The sequence below is a fragment of the Ornithorhynchus anatinus genome, chromosome X5 (genome assembly GCF_004115215.2).
Source record: "Ornithorhynchus anatinus isolate Pmale09 chromosome X5, mOrnAna1.pri.v4, whole genome shotgun sequence".
Classification (NCBI taxonomy): Eukaryota; Metazoa; Chordata; class Mammalia; order Monotremata; family Ornithorhynchidae; genus Ornithorhynchus; species Ornithorhynchus anatinus.
The window spans coordinates 27,827,171-27,838,972 of NC_041753.1; the positions used below are offsets into that span (position 1 = coordinate 27,827,171).

At 45.4% G+C, this 11,802-nt stretch overlaps 1 protein-coding gene across 1 annotated transcript in view; it reads right to left on the minus strand.

The window, feature by feature from the left end:
• The window catches only part of DTWD2 (DTW domain containing 2), a 177,404-nt gene that overhangs the window by 99,483 nt on the left and 66,119 nt on the right, over positions 1-11,802 (minus strand). The window lies entirely within an intron of this gene.

The window sequence follows — 11,802 nt, forward strand, 5'->3', positions numbered from 1 at the left end:
AATCAAATCCCTCGGAGAAAAATACAAAAAACAACCCATTTCCCAAATCCTAGTGCTTACACTCCCACCCGAGTAAGCGAGGGCAGAGATCACAGATTTGAGGAAAGAGCAGACAATACAAACAAGAAATCACATGGCTTGTAACACGGGAAAAATATTTCCCAATAACTGAGAATCATAACTGCTTGAAGAGCTAAAGGAAGTTGTAGAGACATCTGTTGTGGGTGGTTTCCTCTTGCCCTTTCTCATACTCTCAAATCCGTTAGCCACTCTTTGAACTTTGGCCCTTCCCATGGACACACTCACCTCTGCTGGGTGCTGAATTATGTACAAGTAAGTGGAGACATTGAGAGGATGGACTGGCAGGAACGGACACAAGCACACCTTCTGAGGACGTCTAAAAGATGGAAAGAAGAGAAAAGCTGTCAGTAATTAAGGAAACCCAATAACACTTTTGGATCCAAATCACAGGAGAAGCAGCGTGGCTTCATGGAAAGAGCCCGGGCTTTGGAGTCGGAGGTCGTGGGTTCTAATCCCGGCTCCGCCTCTCGTCTGCTGTGTGGCTTTGGGCAAGTCACTTAACTTCTCTGTGCCTCAGTTACCTCATCTGTAAAATGGGGATTAAGACTGTAAGCGCCCCCCGGGGACAACCTGATAACCTTGTATCTCCCCAAGCGCTTAGAACAGTGCTTGGCACATAGCAAGCACTTAAGAAATATCATCATTATTATTATTATAGGCAACACCAGGTTTGATTCTTGTTATTATTATGGTGCTTCAGTAAACCCTTACTATGTGCCAAGCACTGTACTAAGCACTGGGGTAGATACAAGTTAATCAAGTTGGGCCCGGCCCCGGTCCCACATGGGGCTCACAGTCTAACGAGGAGCGAGTAGGATTTAACCCCCATGAGGGAACTGAGGCACAGAGAAGTGAAGTGACTTGCCCAAGGTCACATAGGCAGATGGCAGAGTCGGGATTAGAACCCAGGTCCTCTGACTCCCACGCCCAGTTTAGACAGGTAATGTCTAATGCTTTTCTCAGCATCCGGGAACCTAGGGACAGAGATTTCCAGTCCCGGCTACTGGAACTTTGAATCCAACATACATAATTTGGACACCCATGTTTAGGAAGATCCTCAAGGAAAGACTGTGAGGATTAAAAGCAAACAAACATCTAAATGAATTCATTTCCTTCATCCACAGGGGATTTTAGGACACTGGGTTCTACTTGTGAAAAGCAAGCAATGCTTTCAACTGCAGGGAAGAGATCCGGTGCGTGGGACAAAAACGACTAGGTTAAATGTGCCATAACATATATTCTTAAAACAATATGTAAGTGTAAAAAGAAAGAGGGAAGCTGATGCTTCTGAACTATCATCAAAAGTGACAACATTATTATGTTGTAGCTGTATTGTTGAGGTCAGGCCTCAGACTCAATATTTTCAAGAAAACCTAGATGGGTGCTTAACTTAAAAGAGACATTCCTCAGTTGACTAAGTCAACGAGAAGTAGCGTGGCCTAGTGGGTAAATCAAGGGCCTAGGAGTCAGAGGACCTGGGTTCTAATCCCAGTCTGCTGTGTGACCGTGGGCAAGTGACTTCACTCCTCTGTGCCTCGGTTACCTCATCTGTAAAATGGAGATTAAGACCGTGAGCCCCATGTGCGACAGGAACCGTGTCCAACGTGATTAACTCGTATTCGCCCCAGCGCTTAGTTCAGTACCTGGTTCATAGCAAGCTCTTAACAAGTACCATTTAAAAAATAAAACAAAAAAAAACTCAGCTGAAGAATCTGAGGAGTCCATTAAGTTGACCCCTTTCTTCTCCCTAATGCAAAGTAATTATGGTAGCAATCATGAATCAATATCAGAATTCTGTATTAATGATTAATAACTGAAATATCTCATTCCTCTTCCTACACAGAGTGACAGCACCAGGAGAGGGAAGGGCAGGGAGAAGAGAAAGAACCATAAATGAGCCAGAAGCCGGGGGAGGAAGAAAGGGGATAAGAGGAGATTAAGAATTTCCTGCTAATGTTATGTTGGTTTTAACCCCTGAATGCCAAGGAGTGACATCACCCTACCATCTGAGCAACTAACAAGCTAAGAACGGAAGGCTTAAAGAGACCAAAAGGCCAAGAGAGATCAGTGCTAGTGAAAATGCTTGTGTGAGTCCAAATAACAGAGTTGACAGACATGTTCCCTGACCACGACAAGCCATGGGGCAACAGCCAAGAAAGGAGGAGGAGGGTCAGCGGAAGGGAAAAACTCAAAGTGGCCAAGAAAGTAGTAGTAGTATTTATTGAACTCCCACTTGGTGCGGAGCATGGTATTAGGCCCTTGGGAAGCAAAGAATAAAGAATAATAATAATAATAATGATTATGTGCTAAGCTCTGGGGTAGATACAGGGTAATCAGGTTATCCCACGTGGGGCTCACAGTCTTAATCCCCGTTTGACAGTTGAGGGAACTGAGGCCCAGAGAAGTGAAGTGACTTGCCCAAGGTCACACAGCAGACAAGGGGCAGAGCTGGGATTAGAACCCATGACCTCTGACTCCCAAGCCCATGCTCTTTCCACTAAGCCACGCTGCTTCTCCCTACTCGCCAACAACTTACACTCTAATGGGGAAGATAAACATAAAAATATTTGCGGGAGTAGTCAAAATAAACAATTAATAATAATTCACTACTGTGGTAGATGTTAAGCGCTTACTCTGTGCTAAGCACTCTAGCAAGCGCTGGGGTAGATATGAGATAATCAGGTCCACATGGGGCTCACAGTCTAAGTAGGAGGGAGGCCAGGTCTCGAATTCCCATTTTGCTGATGAGGGAACTGAGGCACAGAGAAGGGGAATGACTTGCCCAAGGCCACACAGCAGGTAAGCGGCAGTGCCAGAATTAGAATCCGGATCCTCCGACTCCCAGGCCCGTGCTCTTTCTGCTAAGTCGTGCCGCTTCCCTAGTATACAGTGTATTCAGTTGAATGTACAACTGAATAACCTATATACGGGAGTGCTGAGGTATAAATAAGTCTCTAAGTGCCAGGGTGGGCTGATAAGTTTGTAAGGCTCAGGGTCAATTCATCAGGGAAAGATTTTGGGAAGAGAAGGGATTTTAGGAGGGCTTTGAAGATGAAGGAAAAGAGACAACATTACGACAGATTTGGGAACACCTATCCCAACACTTTACACATAGTAAGGACACAGTTACCATGGTTATCGTTTCCAATGTTTGGAAGGATTCCTGGAGCAGACACGACACTGAGAGTCTTCATATCCCTAGTCCACATTCGTCTGGATGGCCTGCTATTTCCTTGGATTCCTCTACGTGACGGAATTCTAGCACCCTACTAGTTTGCCTTCCTTCAAGACACTCTGAGACTACACTTCTTCAGACCAACCAGGCTGACTGCCTGGGGTCTGTTGGATTGGGGGAAGGAAGCATAGGGGACCCGGAGAGGCAGAGATGGGGCTCAGAGAAGTCAAAAAAGGGGGGATCGCAAGGGAAGGGAAAGAAAGGAAGGCTTAATGCTTGACGGCTTGTGTGGCTACACTCGGTGGATTAGGCTGGCAAAATGCAAGACTCTCCAATGTGGCACACAAAAATCGTTAAACTCAGGCGGGGAGACAATCCTCACCCAACTTGTCTGCTTGGTACATAGTAAGCGCGTAACAAATACCATAATTATTTTATTATTATTGTCATTTCATTCATTCAATCATATTTATTGAGCGCTTACTGTGTGCAGACCAATGTACTAAGCGCTTGGGAGAGAACAGTATCACAATAAGCAGACACATCCCCTGCCCACGGCAAGCTTACAGCCTACGGTCATTTTTAAGGGCCACTAAAGAAACCTGCTTTGCCTCTGCAACATGCCCACTCTCGCCCCCCAAGGGAGGGGGCCTCGAGGAGAGCTCGATCAGGTTTCCCCTTCTCTAACTACTCTGAAATCCATCAGGATGAAATGGGCCATTTCCTACTTTCACGTCAGTATTTCCTACCCCGTTCCATTTTATCTGAGTCGCGGCACTGGTTCTGTTATCTAATTTAGCTACCCAGAGTTTTCCTGCAAGCTGGTATTGGAAAGTCAAATGGCCGAGGTTTCTGTTAGTCGGGTCAAAACCGTTTCAAAATATTTCCTGTTCTCACCAGTTCCCAGAACAACAACTTCAGGAAAAGACACACAGGCGAGTCACTAAGTTTGGCACCTTAGGAAAAGTTTTAAAAAAAAATACTGGAACAGGTGCACGCAAAATGTTTATGGGAGGTATCACATGGCTGGTTTCCTGTACAGAACCTTTCTTTTTCCTTCTGATTTGACATTAAATTTACCAGGAAGAAAAACAACAGACTGATGTTGGAATTTGGTTTATTCTGTGAAGAGAGTGGCATGCTAATATTAACACGGGCATTTTGCTAAGAACCAGGCTCGCTACTGATTTTCGAGTGGGTAATTCATTTTGAATATTCATATTCAATTTCCGATTTTCTCTGTGCATTTTATTACGCTCAACGAACACACTGCCAGCAACCACCCGAGGCTCCTGAAATCACTTACGTAAATCATCACGCAGCTACCTGACTGCTACTTTCCATCGCCCTCACTATCGAGGGTATTTACGGAGCACCCCTGCTGAAAGCTCACCTCCTCCAGGAAGCCTTCCCAGACTAAGCCCCCCTTTTCCTCTGCTCCTCCTCCCCTCCCCATCGCTCCGACTCGCTCCCTCTGCTCTATCCCCCCTCGCGGCCCCACGGCACCTGTGCATATGTGTACATATTATTCTATTTATTTTATTAATGATGTGTATATAAGTATAATTCTATTTATTTATACTGATGCTATGGATGTCTGTTTACTTATTTTGATGTCTGTCTCCCCCCTTCTAGACTGTGAGCCTGTTGTTGGGCAAGGATTGTCTCTATCTGTTGCTGAATTGTACTTTCCAAGCTCTTTGTATAGTGCTCTGCACACAGTAAGCGCTCAATAAATATGATTGAATGAATGAATGAACTTCTGCTGTTGCTTGTTTTGTACTATCCTGTGTGCTTAGCCCAGGACACTGCAGGCAGCAAGTGCTCAATAAATACCATCACTACTTCTACCAGCGGTCATGGGTTCGAATCCCGGCTCTGCACTTGCCAGCTGTGTGACTGTGGGCAAGTCACTTAACTTCTCTGTGCCTCCATTACCTCATTTGTAAAATGGGAATTAAGACTGTGAGCCTCCTGTGGGACAATCTGATTACCCTGTATCTACCCCAGTGCTTAGAACAGTGCTCTGCACATAGTAAACCTTAACAAATATCAACATTATTATTACTAGAAGACACGGTCTTCTAGAGAGGGAGGGAGCTTGCAATCCAGTCACTGCTACCCGAGGTACACATGAAGTAACGTAAGAAGATCGCTCTTGTACATATCTGTCATTTATTTAGATTAATGTCTGCCTTGTTGTGGGCAAGGAATGCATCTACCAACTCCATTATGCTCTCCCAAGCGCTCTGCACACAGTGCTGTGCTCAATCAGTACTGCCGATCGATAGGACCAGTTCAGAATCCATGCCCTGTGAGCAAAATACTTCTCTGCTGATGCCCATTCCTTGCTCTGTACCCACACAGATTACATATTTGACTTCGAGATAACAGCCAGAGCTGCCAGAATCTCAAACCAGTGGGTAATCTTGATATGTTAGACTAGCTGGTTTCCAAAACTGCTTGTCTAATGAAATCACACTTAATTCAAAGAGTAGAAATCTCAAGGCACCTGATGAGAGGGCTGAATTTTTTAATCAATAACACTGAAAGAACAAGAAAGGAGAAAATAACTTTCTTTTTTTCCTTTTGTCATTTCCGACATTAACTTCTTCCCCCAGAGTAACCCTGTAGTCTTTATTTATTCAGCTAAAAACCAATCCCATTGGGTCTTAAATTGAATCTTTTCAAAGTATTCTCAGTTTTTCAGAATGGTTTGTTCAGGGATTCTGTTTTTAGTTTTAGAGTGATCCACTTCTGGATTGTAAATCTTAGAAGTGGTATCATGTCTATTGTTATGGTCTTTTGCATTTCTAAGATACAAGTGTTTTTGGTTTGGGGTTTTTTTTTTAATGGTGTTTGTTAAGTGCTTACAATGAGCCAGGCCCTGTACTAAGCCCTGGGGTAGATACAAGACAATCAAGTTGAATACAGCCCGTCTCACATAGGACTCAAGGTCTCAATTCCCATTTGACAGATGAAGTAAACAGGCACAGAGAAGTGACTTGCCCAAGGTCACAGAGTAGGCAAGTGGCGGAGTGGATTAGAATCCAGATCCTTCTGACTCCCAGGCCCACGTTCTATCCACTAGGCCATGCAGCTTCTCCAAGGTGCTGTGTAATACTATTTCTTAGCAGAGTTTTAAACTTTTCCAAAGGCCAAAAAAAAAAAAGCATATAAATTAAAGAAACAACTATGCATCATTCTCTCCCAATCTGATCCCAAAATAAAATGACAAAAGGAAAATTATCCCACCAAGGTAAATCATGATGCAAGGTCCTGATATTTATGCCTTTCTAAACTGTAAATTCTGCTTAAGGTCTTTGGGGAAATTATTCTGGCTACTGAAAAGAGAAGACCCAAATGTACAATGATTAAAGCGATCATTCCACCACTCGATGAGAAGCTGGGGGCAAGGCCAAAAGTCTAAGAATAACGGGGGGAAAAAGCAGGGGGGATGGGAATGTGGGGGGAGGAGACAGAAAGACCCACAGACAGAGCCAAAGGAGCAAGAGAGACCCCAATCAGACACCCTCACAGCTGCATTGGATGTCCTCAACAGAGGGCAGCAGAAGCAGGTACTTCGCCCCTCTAACGCTAACCACCTCACCTGTACCTCCATCTCGTCTATCTCGCCACCGACCCTTCGCCCTTGCCCTGCCTCTCGCCTGCAACGCCCTCCCTCCTCAATCCGACAGACTCTCCCCCCACTTCAGAGCCTTACTTCGGCGCACGTCCTCCGGGCGGCCTTCCCTGACTGAGCCTCCTTTCCCCTTCTTCCACTCCGTTCTGGCGTCGCCCTGACTCGCTCCCTTTATTCATCCTCCCTCCCAGCCCCGCAGCAGCTTATGTACGGATCTGTCATTTATTTATCTGAATGTCCGTCTCACCCTCTAGACTGTAAGCTTGTCGTGGCAGGGGCTGTGTCCGTTTATCGTTACGTCGTACTCTCCAGGTGCTTCGTACAGTGCTCGGGCACACAGTAAGCGCTCAATAAATACGATCGGAAAGAAAGAAAGAAAGAAGAAAGAAAGAAAGAAAGAAGAAAGAAAGAAAGAAAGAAAGAAAGAATGAATGAATGAAGGCAGAGCAGAGATCCACCAGCCAAAGAAGTTCCTCTACCCGCTGCTTATCACCACCTAAGGCTCCTTAGCTTAACTGCCCAGGACACAGCCTTAAGGGTCATCGGACAGACACGGAGTCCGGGAGATAAGCAATTGGTGCAAGTGGCAGAAGTGATGGTAGACAGAGGTGGTGGTACATCACGCGACTAAAGCTCTCTCTCAGGTGACATTACAGGAGGGCGTAGTCTGAGACCGTCTCGCCCATACCACATCACATCACCGGTGTCGTTCATTCATTTCCATTACCGTCCATCTCCCCCTCTAGACCGTAAGCTCGTTGTGGGCAGGGAAGGTGTCCGTGGCATCGTTAGACTGTAGTCTCCCAAGCACTCGCTACAGTGCTCTGCACACTTGCTAAATACGATTGAATGAATGGCCACCAATTAAATCAAGTTTAGCATTCAGGTTGTGATGTTCAAATGGCCATTTAGAAGATAACCAAAGTGCTACGGTGTACTTGAACAGCACCTGCTAATTATTTTGCTGTCACTTGCAAAACCGTTAATGTTTGCTGCATTACTGCGTTTCTGATATTTCTGTGGTAATTGAGCTTCCGGAAGTATTGTGGAGTAAACTGTTTTGTTTCTCGTAAGAGGTTTACCCGGTTGAGTGATGTGAGTTTTTACCGACATGAACTGTGGAAGCTAATCATGAATTGTCTGTGTTAATCTGGTTTGTCCTCCAACTACACAAACTGTTCATGGCAAAGACTACAAGAGAGTACGTTCAATAGACAATTTGCACAGAAGAATCGACTCAAGCAAGTGCAAGAAAATTAGCCTACGAAAGCCACAAGCAAAACTCTCCATACATATGTTGGCTTACAAACAAGAGCCAACTACCACTGGGAAACACCATGGCAACTACTGCCATGGGTTCTAATCCCGGCTCCGCCGCTTTTCTGCTGTGTGACCTTGGACAAGTCACTTCACTTCCCTGGGCCTCAGTTACCTCATCTGTAAAATGGGGGTGAGACTGTGAGCCACACCTGAGATAGGGACTGTGTCCAACCCAATTTGCTTGTACCCACCCCAGCGCTTAGTTCAGTTCCTGGTATATAGTGAGAGCTTAACAAATACCATCGTTATTATTATTATTGTTAGGTTTTTAGGATCCCTCTTCCAGCACCGGAGAAATCAAGGAGAGCAGCAGGGCCTAGTGGAAAGAGCATGGGCCTGGGAGTCAGAAGGACCTGGGTCTAATCCCATCTCTCCCACTTGTCTGCTGTGTGACCGTGGGTGAGTCACTTCACTTCCTCTGTGCCTCAGTGACCTCATCTGTAAAATGGGGATTAAGACTGCTATCCCTATGTGGGCTAGGGACTGTGTCCAAACTCATTAACTTGTATCTACCCCTGTGGCTTAGTAACAGTGGCCTAGCACATAATAAGCAGCTTATAAACAAACAGAACGAACGACCTGGGTTCTAAACCCACTGCTGGGGGGCCTTAGACAAGCTCACTTCAGCTTCTCCGTACCTCAGTAACCACAACTTTAATACGGGGGTTAAATACTCCTCCCTCCAACTTAGATTGTGATCCCATGTGGGACGGGACTATGTCCACGCTGATTACCTTGGATCTTTGCCAGCGCTTAGTACAGTGTCTGGAGCATAGTAAAAGCTTAACAGGTACCATTAAAAAAAATCCTGCCTTGAACTTGGTTTGTATGTGGCACTAAACACTGGCAGGAACACTGGGGAATCAATTTGCAGGAACACTTGAGGCCTTCAAAACCCTGTCTCCCCTTTCCATCGTTACTCTGCTCTTAGCCCACCGAGGTCTTTCCACTAGGCCCATCTCAAAGAAAACCGAAAGGAGGCAACTACATTTCATTAGTCGGTTCTTCCATAACGTTTTCACTACACATTTCGGATCAGTCTTCCAACAGTTCTTGTGTCAGATTGGATCACTGGATCACGCAATACCAAAAGAAGTGTTTGTGCAGATGTGCGTGCCATTGGTCGGAGCTGAATACCACAGCGTGATTTTTTCTTGACGTCGGATTCTCAGAGAAGGCAACACCCGCATTACAGGAGAAGGAACTTTAGAGCAGCCAACAGTCAATTAGTCAAGTTAGTGGCAAGCACGGCTTGGACGAAAATGACCTAAAATCACATATAAGTGACAAAATGCACACTGGGCAACGAATCACATTATTCATTGAGATGTAAACCTTCCAAAAGGGAGAAATCCAAGTCTGTTTTCATTTCAAAACAAGTATTCACGATAAAAAAAACCAAACATTCTAAGCACAAGACAGGTGAAGTTTCAGTCAAGCCAGAAAGTGACAAGATTAGTGTAGTGGTGTTACTGCTTGGGCATAGACAAATTTCTTCAAGCTATGGAAAGGTGTTAGTGAAGATCCACACACCACATCAACTTTGGCCATGCTAATTTCATCCTCACCTGCTATAACTGCCCCTTCCTCAGAAAAACAACTTCTCCTCCCTTATTGACTCCCATGCTCCCCTGCTTCAGAGAAGCAGCGTGGCTTAGTGGAAAGAGGCTTGGGAGTCAGAGGTCATGGGTTCTAATCCCAGCCCTGTCACCTTTCAGCTGTGTGGCTTTGGACAAGTCACTTAATTTCCCTGTGCCTCAGTTACCTCATCTGTAAAATGCATTAAGACTGTGAGCCCCACGAGGGACAACCTGACAACCTTCTATCTACCCCAGCACTAAGAACAGTGCTTGGCACATAGAGCTTAACAAATACCATCATCATCATTATTATTATTATATCAACAATTCCAGACATTTAACTCCCTTCTGTAACCCTTGGTATATTTCACCTTCCCTTTCTCTCACCCCTCAAACCATCTCAAAAACAGTGGTGTCTACTCTTGTCTCTCTAATCACCATATTATTATTATTTATCAACTCCCTCTACGACTGTAGGTTCCTTGTGGGCAGGGAACCACGTCTACCAACCCTGTTGGTTGTACTTTCTCAAGTTGCTTAATACAGAAATGTTCAATAAATACCTTGATTGACTGTGGTATCTGTAAAGTTCTTACTATATGTCAAGCACTGTTCTAAGCACTTGGGTACATACAAGTTAATCAAATCAGACACAGTTCCTGTCCTACTGAGGCTCACGGTCTAAGTAGGAGGGAGAACAGGAACTGAATCCACATTTTACAGATGAAGAAACAGACACAGAGAAGTTAAGAGACTTGCCCAAAGTCATACAGCAAACAGGTGGCAAAGCCTGGATTAGAATCCAGCTCCCCAGAGTCCTAGGTCCGTGCTCTTTCTGCTCTTTCCACTAAGCTACACTGCTCTTCAACTCATTTCTCTTTGGTGATTCCTTCCGCTCAGCTTTCAAACACACCCACAACTTCCCTATCCACAAAAGAAAAAAAAAACCCCGACGACCTGACAAAGTATTTTGTTGATGAAATCAAAACCATCAGATATAAACTCTCTGGATGCTTCCCCTCATCTCCCCAGGCCCTTCTTATTCCTTTCATCGCCTTTTATTCTTTTCTGACCACGTCTCAGGAGTACTACTGTCTGCTTTCAAAATCTCCTCCACTTATGCCTTTGACCTCATTCCTTCAGTCCTTACAGAAACACCTGCATTCACTTTAGGTCTCTCCCTGATGGCCATCTCCAATTGCTCTTTCTCTCTAAAATGGTTCCACCCACGCTGCTTTCAAATGCACCTGTATGTACATCCCCTATCCAAAAATACCACTCTCTCAACCTCACTGCACCATCCAGCTATCCACTTCCTCTCCTCCAACTCCCCCCTCGACGTTTAGAATCTGGCTTTCACCCCTCCCCTCCACTGAAACCTCTCTCTCCCCCAGATCCACCAATAACCTCCTTCCCAAATCTAAAGGACACGCGTGTCTCATCTTATGCCCTCGAGTCATTTCTGACCCATAGCGACACCATGGACACATCTCTCCCAGAACACCCCACTCTCCATCTGCAATTGTTCTGGGACTGGATCCATAGAGTTTTCTTGGTAAAAATGCGGAAGCAGCTTACCATTGCCTTCCTTCCACGCAGTAAACCTGAGTGTCTGCCCTCGACTCTCTCTCATGCCGCTGCTGCTCGGCACAGGAGTTTTGACTTGTAGTAGATTGCTTCCACTCGCTAGCCACTGCACAAGCTAGGAAAAGAACAGAATGGACAGGCCTCTGCTTGACTCTCCCTCCCCTAGTCGAGACTGGTAGAGCACTGGGAACTCTCCAGGTGCAACCCTGAGAGGAAAGGACTCGCTAATCAACCTCTTGGTTGTCTTTGACACTGGAAGAACCCCTCCTGCTTTTTCTGACACAGACCTCTTTTAGTTCTATTTCTCTCTAGCCGCTCTCTCGGTCTGTTTCTCTGGCTACTCCTCAGCCTCCCGCTGCCAATTGCGGACATCTCTCAAGCCTCACATCTGTCCCTGTCCCTGTCTCTTCTCCATC